Genomic DNA, 17,194 nt, shown 5'->3' with positions numbered 1-17,194 from the left:
AAATTTTGCATGTAGGCAAAAATTATCCACTACTTGTAAATTTTATGCGCCAGACGGAATTTACTCCCTCGCCAAAGCTTTGAAGCGTAAAATCTATTTATAAACAGATCGTGGTGTGAAAACCGAATAAAATTAGCCGGTGTTATTCCAACCTGTTTTAGCGTTAGGAAAGAGTTTACGGAAGATAGTCGAATGGTCAGTCAACTGAAACAGTTTTAGCAATGCTAGTCCTATTTTAAGAATTCGCTTCTTTTTTCTTTTTTTACAGCAAATAATAACAAGCATAACCCAGCGATTTTATAGTGAAACCTGGATTATACATCCAAAATTGACCTGTTAAACTCCTAGGTAATAACGGAAACGACAGTATTTGAGAAAAAAGTTTATTAAAAAAAGACCAATTTATGAAATAGAAGAAGCATATGAAAGATCTGACCAGAATATCCATGAAAAAGCTATAAACATGTTTGAACTACATTTCACGGCTAGAAAGTAATCAGATGAAATGAAATGAAAACCAAATTTTGACACACCCTTCCAAACAAACCTAAAAATAACATCTTTTTTACTTCATTAAATTCACTATTTTTCATAGTCCGTTTGACCAATTAATATCATTTAATTAATGAAGGTTTTCAGTTGAGATAAAAACGTCAGTGTCACGAGCGGGATTCGAACCCACGACCTTCGGCTTGATACGCCGCTATTCTACCACTTGAGAAATCGCGACACTTTTTCAAGTCAATTCGTGTGAAGTCACGATAGCTCAAGTGGTAGAGTAGCAGTTTATCAAGCCGAAGGTCGTGGGTTCGAATCCCGCTCGAGACACTGACTTTTTTATCTCAACTGAAAACCTTAATTAATTGAATGATATATTTTTTACTAACGACACAAATTTAAAGAGAACATAGGATAATATACTAAACTTCAGTCATGACGGTTAAAATACATCAACATTTAAACAGAAGATCCATGCAATTAAGCCCCGTTCATAGGATAATCAGAACTATATTTTTCTTGTCATTTTTTTAGCCCTTATTTCTTCAAGGGTTATGTGTATGTATTAAAGTATTTCTAATAGGCTATAGTGCCTAGACTGGCTTCCTCTCCCGAAAGAGATAATGATAGGTTAGATACATGACCGGAAGAAGGTTTATGTTTATGGTTAGGTTTATGTCCAGCGGTTAGTCACTTCCCAATCAACTGGGACGTTCGACAACTATGTCGTTTCAACTCCAAACGCATGCACAATACAATCTAGCCTAAAACTAACTTATATAACACAGTCGCACAAAAAAAATCGCACTCGTGTAATTGCACTCTTTCTGATTAGTCGGTAGAGGTTCCCGAATACTCGTCGTCACTGAATCTTTAGCGTCAGAGGATCTTTGGCGTCAGCACCTCGCCTATTCGGCCTTATCGGACGTTTTGATTCTCAAGATCAGAGCTGACGCACCTCCGCATACGACGAAATGGTGTTACCGCCGTAGCGTTGGTGTAGAGGCATCTCATCCCCGAAGGGCCAAAGCAACCTCGCTCTCCGCTTGTCCACTCCGAATGGTCGGGCCCGCATTGTGCATCGAGTCGTATGCCGCTCGCAAAGGGCTAACAAGCCAAAATACATCAGCCTGTTCTCCCGCCCACTCCATAGATAGAGAAGGCGACTCTATCTCCCAGAGTATTGGGGCTTCCCCAGTGTAGATATTTCCGGATCCGCACCGGCCGCGGTTTTGTTTTAAGTGGAATTGCTAACCACCAAGAGCAGAGCACCGGCTACGGTAAAACCTCCTTTCGAGCTCAGCCTACACCAGCCGTGCGCATTCGAGGGACGCCATTGGCTCAGCCTAGGTGGTCCGATCCTTCGCTTCCCCAAGGGTACCACGCCGGTCATACACACAACAATGCAAAGCATACTCGATTCGGAGAAACCTATTCACTACCCGTTTCCATCCGCTTACTCACGCATTCGAGGAATGTATCCAGCATAATCATCGCGTCCTCAAGCCTATGTGCTCTGTCCGATCCGCCGTATCCCGTAAAGCCGGGTGTATAATGGTGGTCATACGCAAGATTCAGAAGGTCACAGGTAGAAGGCAGCCTCTTCTTTAAGTTCCCGCCAGGGGCGTCACCACGTACCACCACGAATCCATTCCCAGTGTAACTAGGGCTGAATTTGAAACACTTTAGTTACCTCGTGGTACAGATGGCCATACACCCTCCCCCGTCTATGCAGACAGGATCTGGTGCACTGGCCCTCGTGTGCCTCTGCTACGGCACCCGCCGCCCCATGCCGACCCAAGGCCGACACAGGAACAGCTTGTGCTTTAGAGAGTGTGCCACGCCCTCTTAGCTACACTATTATTTTGTGCCAGGATACTCCCCTTGCAACCAAGGGTTGGGAGGGGTCACAGGATAGAATGAAGAAACCCGGATTAAGAAAAGGGGGAACTCGAGGTGGACCGTTTCGGGGTCTCGAGCCTCAAACCACACTATACCACCCGTCGTCGCCGCAGTACCACACAGATTGGGCTACGGCTCCCAGGATGGGTGATTAGTCGGTAGAGAACTCGATATTCCTCCATTGACCTACACACAATGTTAAAATCAAATCTAAATTAGGATTGATGGGGTAATTAAATAAATATTCCGCCATCGACCCTAAACACACACTGCTGGAAGGGCGATGGTAACGATATATTTCGCCATCATCCCACACTACTCAGACAAAATATATTATCATAAAACACATAAAACAGACACGTCTTCCAAAAAGCAGAACAGGAGACCCAAAAATTCGTTATTGTGTCCGACAACAATTCTTAAATTCGGAGGCGTGTCTACATGCTCTCTCTGAGGAACCAAGATATGTCAAGCTTCTAATACCTTTTGTAAATGAGGGTTGTACTCACAAATTACAAAAACATTTTCTTAATTTTCTCGATGCCTTTGAAAGTTTTGTCGAGAAACAATCATATTGGGCCAAAACTAGCGTAGGTGTTCCTTATGCAGTAAATCTTGCTGTATGTGTCTCACTTAATACAAGTTTTCAAGTAATTTGAAAATCTGTGAGTAGAACCATCATTTACAAAAAGTGAATCTACATTCACACCCCACCTTTATTATGTGACACACATCGAACAAGATTTCTCTGCACCTGTGCAAACTTTGACCCAATATGATTGTTTTTCGACAAAATTTTAAGGGCATTGAAAATTAAGAAAATATCTTCTCGTTTTCTTTGGTACTTTTGTTGAATATAGTAAGGCTTTTGACTTAAAGCTGTGCTCAAAAATGCATAGCCCGAAATAAACATGTTAATTTGTTGGAGAAGCTTAATAAAACACCTAATAAAATGAAGAATATATATTTTTCAACTGATTATTAAAATTACTTGGGAAACGTGTTTTAAATCACAAATATTTTGAAAAAAAAACACTATTCATTCCTTCTTTACATATAAACCGTTAACAGCGACGTTATTTTTAACGAAGTTGACTAACAATGTCGATTTCCGTTTTTGTTCATCATGTAAATTTCGACGGTTGAACTGAATTCAATTTGAATTCTAACTTCAAAATACCTACTATTCATTCTTCCATCCGACGGAGATCTCTGAGAATCTCCACTGAACTGATAAACAAACCACCGCCACAATCTGAAGACATATCAACAGAGATGAAATATTAGGACGAAGTTATGTGCACGACGTTCCAAATACAAATCCAAGAATAAACAATTTATTTATCCATATAATTGAGAAAGAAACTATGCTTCTTTGCAGTTCAAAACAAATATCAACCAGAAATTACATTTCTGTTTTACCGTTTTAAATCAAACGAAATATGTAATAAACCGGAGTCCATTTAGAAATCACTGTTTGCTTTGCCCCTTCTAAAATGTATAACTTTATCATTTTCATTTTTTTAAATGTTGCTACACATTCCTTTTTTTCAGAAAAACATTTTCTTTTTTTTAAATAAATTATTAAACTGTTTGGAGAAGATAAATATCTTCAAATATGTACTATCTCGTTTTACAGAAATTTTCAAGTCGTACTAAATAAAATTAAATTCGAGGTATGTTCACTCCTAATGAGAGAGTTTGTAACAATTGCTCAGAAAACGCGTATCACACATATTTCATTATTCATATCATAATACTTTTCTTTTTTGTCTACAAAAGCATATTAGAAGAAAGCTTAAAATCCCACCCGCTTTTAAATGACGGTATACAGTTTTCAACTGTGACGCTTTGTTAACAGCATACAAACAGACGTCATTATTCATTCCCTTTAGTACGAAATACAATGTTTAAACATCAAAAAACCGACGATTCTTTTTTATCTTTCTCTCTCTCTTTTGAGGACGGACAATTTGGTCTCGACTACTAACGGGAGTTTAACTCCCTAACCAAAAAGAAGTCCCCGGCCAATTTAATCATCAATTAACGTCCTTAATACTGTACAGACTTGTTTGGCTTTTATCCAACCAATTTTCGGCCCGTTTCTGGACAAAATTAATCTGAATTTCGCACAATTGACTAAATCTTTGAAATAATTTTAAATTACAAAATATGATACAATTTCATAATGTAATTACATAAGTATGTAAACACTCGTCCTCGTCCAAATAAACAGGTAGGATATTACATAACAAGATGTGTTTTTCCTTTTTTCTCCCTCTCATCTTGACGTGGGAATGCTATTACAAATAGTACGTTCTAATTGATTAATCGAACCAAAAAATATATTCATCAATATAAAATTAATTAAATAATACCGATTCATAATATTAGTTTTTCTAACTCTTTTAAAAACTTTTTCCAAGCCAAAATGAACTTTTTATACATTAATTTTTTTTTCTAACTAAATTGGAAAATTTTAAAATGAGATTCTAATATTTGGGCAATATGACCCTTCCTTATAGTAAGTCCATAGCCACCTAGAAGAAAAAAAGGTCTGCAACTTAAGAAAAAAGTATGCCTATGAATTCTTTTAGATATTCTTTCCAGCATTATTTCACAAACTTAAGGACCATCAACCATCCACCTACATCAGACTCATCGCCACCAGTAAAATACCGAAAATCATGCTCCAACACTTTACCATATTTAATCTGGACTCCCACATGTAACGTTAATAGGCACATTTCTTTACCTTGTCTACATAAACGACTCCCTGCACATGAAACCACAATACCTCCATTTGTAGATAGATAATGATGTTTATTTACAATAAAAATTATTTTACAGAAAATATTCAGTACATAAAACATCCTAGACAATAGCCCACAGGCTGTCTGTCGAGTTGCCAAAAGAAAAACATAGAATAATATTAATAACGTTAATAATAAGAATACTAATACTAACAATACTACGCGAACAACTAGCGCCGCACAGAGCACGGTGTGGCCTTCCTAATGACATAACAAAAGTACTTAAGCACAACAGTGATTATAAACGGAAGGTCATTGATTACCTAAAATTAATCAATGCGTATGGCTATATATAACCCACCACGCGTGGTATATCCCTCCTATTTGTATGAATGTATTTATTTGCGAGAATGTTGAAGTATGCATGGGTGTGGCTGTGACGGAATATCAAGTACCCACAGGCCCACCAAATTAGTATAGATATGTTATATATTTGTAGTATGATGTGATGGACGGGTCATTGGCATTTCGTTCGTACTATACTTCCGAAGTGTAGTGGCTTGTCCAGAATGAATGTATTTAATAGCGTGAGAGGTGATGCCTGATGGCTGTCGAGGAATATCGAGTACTCCATAGGCCCGTCAAACAATTTAGATTAGGATAGGTTAGTGTGTGAGCGGAACTTGTAAATATAGTTTGAACGTATTTATTAGTGTGAAAGACAGGGAGCCGCAAGATCACGATAATCTTCCGACCTCCAATTTAGTTGTATATAGGTTAGTAAATTAGTATGAATGTGAATTATGAAAATGTGTAAATATTATATCTATGTATTTTAATTTATCACGTGTGGGAGGGTAACAACAAACAAGATAACGAATCTCCTGTTAGGTGAATCGGAAGGCAACAGTTGTTTAGTTGAGGCATAAGAAGACTCAGAAAAGAATATACACATAAGAAAGATAAGAAGACAAATGCGAGAAGGTTTATATGTGGGGCGCCGGCGATGACCCTGGTAGTTAGCCGGGAAGGAAAAAAAACCCTAATTAAAATAGTCATAATTTACACAATACTTTATTAATAATTAAAATTATCGATTAGGATCGCTCTGCATTTTAGGGAGTACAAAACATAATTGTAGACACTGTGCCAGTTCTGCCCATTCAAAAATTAAATTACTTCATTTTTTTCTAAAGACAATTTGCCAAACCACCTAAGTCTGAATTCCTGCAATATAAGACACACCGCCAAAAAATGAAAGCCATCCTCACACACACCTAAATTACACAAAGCACAATGGTACGCTTCCTCATTTCTGTGGACCGAGTAATTAAGAGGCAGCAACTGACTTTTTGCCTTCATTATCACACTTATCATATTCAAATTGTAATTTTTATTTAAATAACGATGATTTTCTCCTAATTCCAGATTCAGTTATTTGTATAAAACATGGAAGACAGACCGCTGTGCTCTTAATTTTAGTTTATTTTTAAAATCAGTTCTCAAAACATTTAAGACAGAAACACACTTACCCGATGCTACGCCATGCGACGCTACCCATTGCTACCCAATGCTACCCAATGCTACCCGACGCAAATCCAAACTCCGATTTTCCATAAGGTTGCATTACCCTCGTGCACATCTACCCGACGCTTTGNCACACTATTTTTATTTACGTCGGAGTAACTCAAGGGGGTTAAACCGTGTTGTAGATACAAATTGTCAAATTCTTTTGCCCAAAATATTTTCTTGTCTAGTATTTTCAAGGCCAAAATTCGGGGAAGTCTAGCAGAAGGCAATGATAAACCTTTTTGGATGTATGTCAGATGAAGGCTTAATGTGTTGAAAAACAATGGGCACACCGCCTGTCTCTAAATATAAGACATATTCAGGTGTATCCTTTCTTAAGAAAAACAACCTTTTGACAAAATATTTATTCAATTTCTCCACACTGTCATACCATTTATAGCCCCAAACCTGAGCACCATATAAAAACAGCCTTGGAAACAGAGTTAAATACATTATATTTTGCTGAAATGGGAACATCACTATTCGTCAAGAGAGACTTCCAAGTAGAATTAATACCAAATTTGGCTACATTTAATTTTTCTTTAAGATGTCTTTTCATAGCAAGCTGCGGTGTGAGATATATACCCAGATATTCATAATGGTACACAATCTCAATATTTTGCCCAGTATAGTTCCAAACCTCTTTTCTCAATTTGTATATGTCGTAGCAGCCCTAAGCTCGGCTAGAACTTGTGAAGAAGCTCAGTGTCAATTGACACATCCAAGTTTTTAACCTTAAAGAAGAAGCGTAAAAAGTAACCTAATCTGTGAATTCCAAAACCCATTAAATCTACACATGTGAAATTCACTTGTCACAAAATAAGATCCAACCCCATTATTACGCTCACTGAACCACTTATTCTCCGCGTGGTAAGCCACTAGCAAAGATTACACTTGGATGAAGGGCGTATCAACAATATCCATCCTACAACTTGCTCCCAAAAGGCTCATGTATCCAAACTTATACCCCGTATCTGGCAAACTTCCTGTGTTTTTGGAGCTCAAATGATCTCTCCTCCGGAGAATGCAAATAACCCAAAGCAGTAGATGTAGATGTAATTTCAGGGTACAGTATACTGCGCCCTTTAAGAGCTATTGTATCCACCGTGCTCTGCCTAAAGCACATCGGTGAGTCCTATTTCATCAAGAAACTTGATTAATAGGCCCGGTTTCAGTGGTTGAAGCTCTTCTATGGTCACATTATACATCCCAAAACATTTCCTCCTGCGGGCTAGTGTAGCTCCGTAGTTTGTTAGTAAATGTGTTGGTGTCTCTTCTGCCTCCTTGCAGAATCTGCTTGTACCATCTTGGATTGTTCCAATTTTCTTTAAGTGTCCATTTAATTTGCAGTGTCCTGCTAGAAATCCTATTAGGATTCGCAATCTGTTCCTGCTTCCTTTGACACATTCTGTAATTTCTTTCCTACCAAAATTGGTTAAAAGATTCTTGGATTGTCTATGTCCAGTGAGTGAATTCCAAAGTTCCCTCATTTTCTTTTTGTCCTTCTGTCTAAGATATTTGTTAATAGTGTGGATTCCTATGCCACAGAAGGGTTCAGGTCCTATCAGCGGTAGCAGCCCCTTTCCTTGCAAGGGTGTCCGCTTTCTCGTTGCCTTCCTCCCCTATGTCCTGGGACCCAGCAGAGGCTGACTTTGTTCTGCATACCTAACATATTTAGTTTGGTTTTGCAGTTCAGTACCATCCTAGAACTAATGATATTTGAACTTAGTGCTTTGATAGCTGCTTGGCTATCTGACATGATAGCTACATTCTTGTTTTTGTACCCTTTACTTAGGTTGAGTTGGGTACATCTTTCGATTGCATAAATCTCATCTTGGAAGATACTGGTGTATTTTCCCATGAGTCCTGAGTATTTGGATCCAGGTTCGAATACTCCTGCCCCTGTACCTTCTTGTGTTCTAGATCAATCTGTGTACCAAAGGATGGTGCCATTTTTAAAAGAGTTGTTTCCCTCTCTTTCCCATTCTTTTTTGGTACCCAGGTTTATTCGGAAGTTTTGGTTAAATTCAACCACCCTGTTCATGTCGTCTCTTGGAGCCATGAGTATCGGATGGTCTTTCCATAGTTTATTGCTATCTCTCCATTTCAGTTTTATTCCTGTTGGAGATTTCTCTTTGGTAAAGTTGATGATAGTTTTCTGCGCTACCATGGAAGCTGAAAAACGCTGGAGAAAAGCCTAAAATTGAACACTATTTTAGCGGAATCCGACTAAGAATTAGGCAATTATAGAAAGGTTTATCCCAAACTTTATGTTCCTCGAAAAAAAACCAGAGCCGATTTTCCACCTGCGACATAATTCTTAATAATGTTCTGGATTATATGCAATGTAGGTTGGAAATGTGCTTACAAAGGCTTACCTCCTCTCAGATAAAAACCGGCAGGAACAATACATTAACGATATCTGATGTTTTTTGAAATTATGACTAGAAATTATGAATATGTATGTATGCTATGTTATTTTTTAATCTCTTGTTATATCTAAACGATCCCGTAGACGCCAGGCATCGTGAAAGTTTCATAAATATTAAACAAATATAGGAGAGAATTTTGTATTAACAATAAAATCTATTTAGTGATTACGTGATGGATATTTTATTTCATTTATTGCTTATTATTAACTTTAATTGTTCAACTTTAAACTCTTAAAAAATCAAATACTCCAAAGAGATAAAATATTTGAGAACATTCTCTTTCTGTATTTTTTAGAATAATGTCTTATCTCTATGAGTTAATCGAGCTTTAAAAAAAACTTGAAATTTTCCAAGGTCATAACAAAACCGGTTAATAATTAATTTAAATTGACATCAATTAATCTAATTACCTTTATAATCGGGTAAGTTTGACGTTAATTGCAAGTGAATCTATTTATAATAAATAATACTTTATAATTTCGTTCTGTTTGACGAAAAAAAATGTTTCAAGTGAACCATGTATGATAGCAAACTTGCGTGACACACAAAGTCAGAGGTTATCGCTATCATTGTCAAAAGCAGCTTGTTATTTCTATTATCATCTGCATAACTTGGAATAGACAGAAAATCTGTCAAGCCCTTACTTCAGTTTGAAGTTTTGTACTATATGTCAATTAAAAGGTAGGACTACTTTTTGACTAAAAAAGTACATATGGTGACATATATAAAAAACATGACAATTTACGCATTCCGTCAAATAACGATCTAAATATTTCATTAAGAGTTTTCAAAAGCAATGAAATCAATGAAACATCATTACAAAACAAAACGTACATATACGAAAACATCTAGAATTTCGCAAATATCTGCACGAATTTCTTATGATTCTCGACATACTCAATAAGTCTGAATTAAGTGAATAAATGAGTTTTTTTTCTATAGAAAACCCTTGTTTATATCTTTCCATCAATCTTCCTTTGCTCTCTCTCAAAGTGGTCCATGGAATTAGGCCTGCGATACCCTTTAATTTTCAAGTAGCTCACTGAGAATAATTGAGTAGGTTCTAGCAAAACGAGAAAAGCCAGAGTGTCAGACATACACAAATGGTCGTAACACTGAGCATCGCTTCCTTGAAAAGCCGGGTTTTCCTATATTGTTCAATGGTTAGGTCAGAAAAAGCAAAAAAAGATTAATAATTAATTTAAATTGAGATAAATTTAAGCCGGTTTAATCGATGAAATATGGCATAAATTTCAGGTGAAATCATTTATAATAAATGGCGCTCAAAATCTATCAGACAATAAAAGAAACAATTAATATAAATAATTAATAATATATGTTTAGAGATAAGGAGGCATATGAGAGTGAGAGAAGATAGGGAAAGAATAGGAACTTTATTAATCTATCCATCTATTTATTTATCTATCCGTCTAACTATCTCTCTTTTCCACTGTTTGCTCTCTCCGTCTAATTATGTATCTATTTACTCAGCTGCTTATCTCTCACTTTCATTTTCTCTCCATTCTTCCTGAACTTTCTAAATTCTTCTAATCCTAGATTCTTCTAAATTCTCTCTCTCTCCCTCCCCCTTCCCTCACCTCTCTTTCTCACTCTTTCACTCTCCTCACGTTCTCTCTCTCTCTCTCTCTCTCCCTACCTCCCTCCCCTTCCCTCACCTCTCTTTCTCACTCTTTCACTCTCCTCTTGTTCTTTCTCTCTCTTTGTCTCTCTCTCTGTCTCTGTCTCTGTCTCTGTCTCTCTCTCTCTCTCTCTCTCTCTCTTTCTTTCTCTTTCTCTTTCTCTCTCTCTCTCTCTCTCTCTCTTTCTTGAATTTTTGAATTGATGATCGATTGAAAAAAAATTTATCATTTTGGAAGAGCCGTACATCAATCTATCTACATATATCTAGCTAGGTATTTATATGCTTGTCTACCTCACTCATTTCCTCACCACCACACCTATTACTACACTCCCTTAATACACTTATCGTTTACTTAACTCTCTTTTGTGCATTTTGTAGTTTTTTACTTTCGAAACATCATAGAGAGGTGAATTGTTCGATTGTTTGAGTCCACCAAGCGATACTTATTATTTTCAGTCTAACTACGTTAAGATGCTACTTAATGGTACGACTCCACCAAAAACGGTTCAGGATATATCACCAGCTTAGCTCCCACTTTCCGTAGCCTCTAATTTTTTGGGTCGTTGTACCAAAAAAAAGTGTGATTCTGGTAATCGCACCAAACCTGTTTAATTTGGTTATTCATTTATCGACGATTATCGCTCGTGACCTAAACTTAGATCTTTTCTATCTTGTCTTCTTAACTGAAAATGTTGATCATAGTTAAGAGCGTATATTGTCACATGTGAAACATATCGCAATATAAAAATTGACGTCCCATTTGGCTGGAAAACCGCTCCTTAAGCCGCTAATGTAAGAAGACGAGTCGGAGCGGTCTCAAGGTCTTGTCAAGTAATCCTCTTATATAAGTTGAGGAGGACGTCCCATGAATAAACCAAAAGGCACGGGGAGATTTGCATTTGTCTAAGAGCCGCCAGAGGCGTCAAAGGGCCCTTCCGTGGACAACCGAACATTCGATGCGCCATCTCAGCAAGTTTACGCACATTCAACGAAGGCGGAAAAGACATCAAAACCAGCCCGGCGCGGCATAAACCGACTTACTTAAAAATAAATACTTACGTTAGGGCAGTGAAGTGAAAACAGATGATGAGGCAGACTATCAATATATTTCTCAGTCTTTCTCTATTTTTCTATTTGTCACGTTATTACATACAAAAATATTTTCAAAACTACATCTAAAATTATTTTACAATAGGTGACTTATATCATTTAGTATATTTTAAAATTCAATGCTATTTCATTGAAAAAAAAAACAGGTTGTTTTAATTTTTATTATAACGGTAAATAAATACATAATATTAACTTCAAATTAAAACCATGTAAAATCAAACTATTGTCCCCTCTTCATTAGATCAATTAATAGCCAAAACATCAAAGCAAGATTGGTATCAAGCTTGTAGTATAAGAATCAATTATCTGGGTGTGTCTCGTGTCAGATAGCCAAGCAGCCATCAAAACACTAAGCTCAAAAATCATTAGTTCAAAGATGGTGTTAAACTGCAAAACCAAATTATACAAATTAGGTACGCAGAACAAAGTCAGCCTCTGCTAGGTCCCAGGACATAGGGGAGGAAGGCAACGAGAAAGCGGACACCCTTGCAAGGAAAGGAGCTGCTGCACCGCTGATGGGACCCGAACCATTCTCTGACATAGGAATCCACACTATCAATGAGTACCTCAGACAGAAGGATAAAAAGAAAATGAGTGAACAATGGGACACTCGTTGGGCACACACAATTCAAGAATCTCCTAACAAATTTCGGAAGGAAAGAAGTAATAGAATGTATCAAAGGGAGCAAGAAAAAAATGGGAATTCTAACGGTGCAATCGAAATGGATTTTTAAAGAAGATTGGTATAACCCAACACGGCACTTGGAGATTCTGCAAAGAAGCAGAGGAGACACCAACACACCTATTAACAAATTGTGGTGCTACACTTGACCGCATGAGGAAGGGCTTTGGGGCGGACAATGTGACCGTAGAAGAAATTCAACCACTGAAACCGGGCCTATTAATCAAGTTCCTCGATAAAATAGGACTCACCGGTGTGTCATAGGCACAGAACGAGAGATAGAAAAGCTCTTAAAAGGCGCAGTATATTAAACTCCGACTAAAGCGGGGAACACACCCGATGCAACGCTATGCGACGCTACCCGGCACCTTGTCACGTTTTGGAAGTGTGTGCACATCCATGGGACGTCAAGCGCACGCCACAGTCACACAGCGTGTATCACAAATCAGTACCGCAATCGCAACGCCTCTTTTGTGCATCCATGTAATAAATTGTTTGTTAGACTTAATTGTTTTAAATAAAGTTATTCCGGTGTTTTGATAAATTTTCTTCCTAACTGTCATAATTAAATAATTTTTGTAAAAACATGAATTTTTGATCATAAAACATGAATGTTGTAATTTTACAAAATTTCATTTACTTGGTTTGAAATAAACTACAAAAATATGAGTGTCCTGTTCTGACGCTATTCGACGACAATGGTGTAATTTTATGAGCACAACCATGTAATAAATTGTTAGTTAAATTTAATTGTTTTAAATAAAGTTATTCCGGTGTTTCCATAAATTTTTTGCCTAACCATCATAATTAAATAATTCTTATAAAAACTCCTGAATTTTTTATCTAGGTTAATTTGGTTTACATTAAAATAGGAATGTTGTAATTACCATAACGACAAAATTACATAGGCTTAGTTTGAAATAAACTGCAAAAAATATGAGCGTCCTGTTCTGACGCTTCTCGACGAAAATGGTGTAAATTTTATGAGCAAAACCATGAAATAAATTGTTAGTTAAATTTTATGAGCAAAACCGAGTAATAAATTGTTAATTGAATTCATTACATCAAAAAATGGTATTCCGATGTTTTGATCAATTTTGTACCAAACCATTAAAATTAATTTTTTATTAAATAAAAACTAAAGAATTTTTGATCTCGGTTAATTTGGTTTACAAAAAAATAATATATAATTAATATAACGAAAATAATACACGTAGTTTGAATAAGAAATATGAGTGTCCGGTTCTTTTGTCTTCGACTGTACTCGATGCTACCCGACGAAAATTTGGACAGTGGGGATCGCAGAGCGTTGAGTAGGGTAGCGTTGCATAGCATCAGGCAGATGTGCACGGGGGTAATACAATCTTATGGAAAATTGGACTTTGGATTTGCGTCGGGTAGCATCGAGTAGCGTCGCATAGTGCTGGATCGGGTAAGTGCGTTTCCGGCGTAATTCATCTACACTCGCGTCTTATCCAAAATAATCTATCGCAGATGGCTATCGTTAACGTATTGTATCAAGGTTCTATATTTTCTCAATTAAACAAACAAAACTTTTCTTAACGTATCATTAAAAAGAAGTAAAATGTAAATTTTTTGGTTAAATAAAAGTTCATTCAACAAATCAACTTGATTTGCTACATGAAAAAATGAAATTTTTGATGTCGTAGTTAGAAAAATAACAAATGTTAAATGTGGATTGTAGATGCAATTTATAATAAAAGCTAATTTTTTGCAATAACTTACAGCCCACTTATTATAATTATTTAAACAAGACACATAATAAATTATTTTAAAACTTTATTGCAAATCAAACGAACACTGAAAATTGTCAAAACTGTGTCCTTATTCTTTAAAAAAAATCAAGAGTAGAATATCTATCCTAGAAACGTAGAATTGGGCATGATCAATGCAATTTAACTAACGAGGTATGAAGGCGATGTCATCGACATCTGGTTTTCGACATTCTATGATATATGACAATCAACCCTATTGCCATACAGAAAACAGGTTGTGTCGTATTGTAAAAATATATATTTTTTAAACATTGCATTTTTTTAGGGTTGGGGATAAAAAAACGTTTTTCAACATTTATAAACCAGGAATTAGAAAAACCTTTCATCGATCAACTCAAATTTATTAATTCATAATGGCCTCAGATGCTTTTAAATATTAGTTTAGTGCTAACGGAATATTTATGGGGGCGTATAAAAAGATTATCCTGTCTGAGCTAAAAGGCGCTTTTCATTCTAAACCAAACAGCCATGTCTGATTTATACTGCGACGAAAAAGAAAAAGTCCCGAGGGAAATGTTGAATTACAAAAAAATCAAACGCAAAGTGGGTAAAACAATACGATTTTTATTGTTTCTAAAAAAAAAAGCTTTACCTGGAACGAGATTCCAAACCCCCCCCCGGAATGCAGATTAAATGTTTAATTGGCCCTATTTATTTACACTGTCCGGTTCGACGTGTAATCAACGCCTTTTGGACCGGCTCCAAAACCTCTCTGGAATCTCACTAATCCAAACAAATGTTTACAAAATAACTCAATAGATGTAGGAAAATTTAGACCTTGTTTAAAGGTACTTCTACGAGTAGAATACCAAGTATGTCTTAATATAAAGTTGTAATGGGCTCTCGAGCATTATTACAGCCAACAACGTGGAATTTCCTTGGTGAAATGTACATCTTTGAAATGCATGCTTAACTTGATAACCTAGCTGAGTGGTATTTTATTATTTACACCAAGAAATTCTTGTAATATAACGTTTTTAAATTCAAACAAATATTTTATCCATAAAAAACCAAAAGCCTTAGATAAAAAGAATATATAATTCAAATATATTTTTTAATTAATTTCACTTGTTAGTTACAATTATTTTTTATACCTTTCAAATCTACAAGACTTTCGATGAATATTTCTTTGAACTCACCTCGAAACTATCAACTATAAAGATTTTATCATAAATTTCAAATTTTTATTTAACAAATCACAAGAAACGTCGTTTTAAATCCCCACACAAATCTATACAATTGCAGAGCTTTTATAAAATACTACAATGAACAGAAAAAAGGTTATTTTTATGTTTTGTTTAACGTTTTATTACAACAAAAAATATTTTTAAATTATCCCTCTGGGAACACATTTTGGACGAAACGACGTCAGGAAAAAAATGTCAATGGTTTTCCTCTTTCATTTCAGTATTATTATATGTCAGGCAATTCCTTTTTATAGGTAGGGCAAGAAAAAATAAGATGTAACATGATATTAGAACAGACAGATAAATAAAAAGTTACAAAAACCAAAGGCGCTGTCGGTAAAGTGGGAAAATTTCTTTCAATAATTCAGATTCCCTAAAATATCCTTTAAAGCCTTTAGATACGAATTTTCACATAAACAAAAAAATAGACTTTTTGAAGGAGGTTATTCTCTGAGGTCTACTTTCCACATAAAAAACATAACTTTGGATTCTACCCAAATCCAACGTTATTACAACCGTGAAAAGGCATGTCACATATTTCAGGGTATTTCATGAAGGTTTGGATTGTCTGTCACTACACGTGATAAGTATAACGATGAGATTATCAAAAACACCCCAAATGTTTGATTTTATTTATCTCCGGCAATTTATTTACGTAGGCAAAATTTTTACCTTTACTTGGAGTCTACACGGTCCTAATCCCTGTAATGTTCTCTCTGGGTATGTGAAGTTTTCTCAAAGCAATATTTTTCTGAAAAAATTCGAAAATTGTAATTAAAAAGAATTTTTCTTCAAATATAACTCATGGTTGACCAACGGTTTATAAAAAAATTATTTCAGTGTTTTTACGAAACATTAACATTAAATAGAGCAATTTGTTTGAAAAAATTTCATCAAATCTAATGTTCTATAAGTATATTACGTTAAATCTTTTGTAATAACTCATTAATTTTTTTTTCATCGGATATAATTAATATCAGCTTTCTACGTTATACTTGTATGTTAAAAATCAAGGCGAATTTGAAAGAAAAACTATTTTTAGAGCTTTCGAAGAACTTTTATGTTACTCTTTTACCGGACTTAAAACTATTCTGAACTATTTTAAACTGGATAAATAAAAAACATAATTTTCAGATGTATAATTTTAAATTTTGATCTCACATTTCAGCAAATGCAATGTAGTTGTTTTAGTAATTTTTTTATTGAATTATATCTTTGTTACATACCACATAATGCACCGATACCACAGTTTTCCACACAAATTTAGGGCACTTAGCGATTATCAAGTATAAGTTAAATTGCATTAAAACCCAACTGTTTTACAGGTGACATAACTGCGTTAATTCACCTGTTACCATCCAAATAAATACAAATGCAAGTAGGTAAAAACATATATCTTTATCGTACAGAAAACAATTAATAAAAATAATTTATTTATAATATAGCCATCAATTTATCTCTATCTAATGTGTCTATTTTTTGCCTATTCATACGCCATTGCTTTAATATTTACAAACAAATCCGTTACGTTGATCATGACCCATATATTAGATCAGTCAGGCTATTTTTTCACTTATTGTCACGCGATACGTCTCTTTATTTGAATAAATAATAAGTTGTTGA

At 35.5% G+C, this 17,194-nt stretch overlaps 1 long non-coding RNA gene across 1 annotated transcript in view; it reads left to right on the top strand.

Moving 5' to 3' along the window:
• LOC112127807 overlaps nucleotides 1-16,950 on the top strand; it is an 84,351-nt gene extending 67,401 nt beyond the window's left edge. The window contains exon 3 of the long non-coding RNA XR_002910734.1: nucleotides 16,897-16,950. This is a non-coding gene — a long non-coding RNA (uncharacterized LOC112127807). The remainder of the gene's footprint in view (nucleotides 1-16,896) is intronic.
• Nucleotides 16,951-17,194: the final 244 nt, after the last annotated feature.

Source organism: Cimex lectularius, unplaced genomic scaffold (assembly GCF_000648675.2).
Source record: "Cimex lectularius strain Harlan isolate CLEC.00 unplaced genomic scaffold, Clec_2.1 scaffold345, whole genome shotgun sequence".
Classification (NCBI taxonomy): Eukaryota; Metazoa; Arthropoda; class Insecta; order Hemiptera; family Cimicidae; genus Cimex; species Cimex lectularius.
Note: the sequence above shows the minus strand (reverse complement) of the source record. Positions and strands in the feature narration are given on the sequence as shown.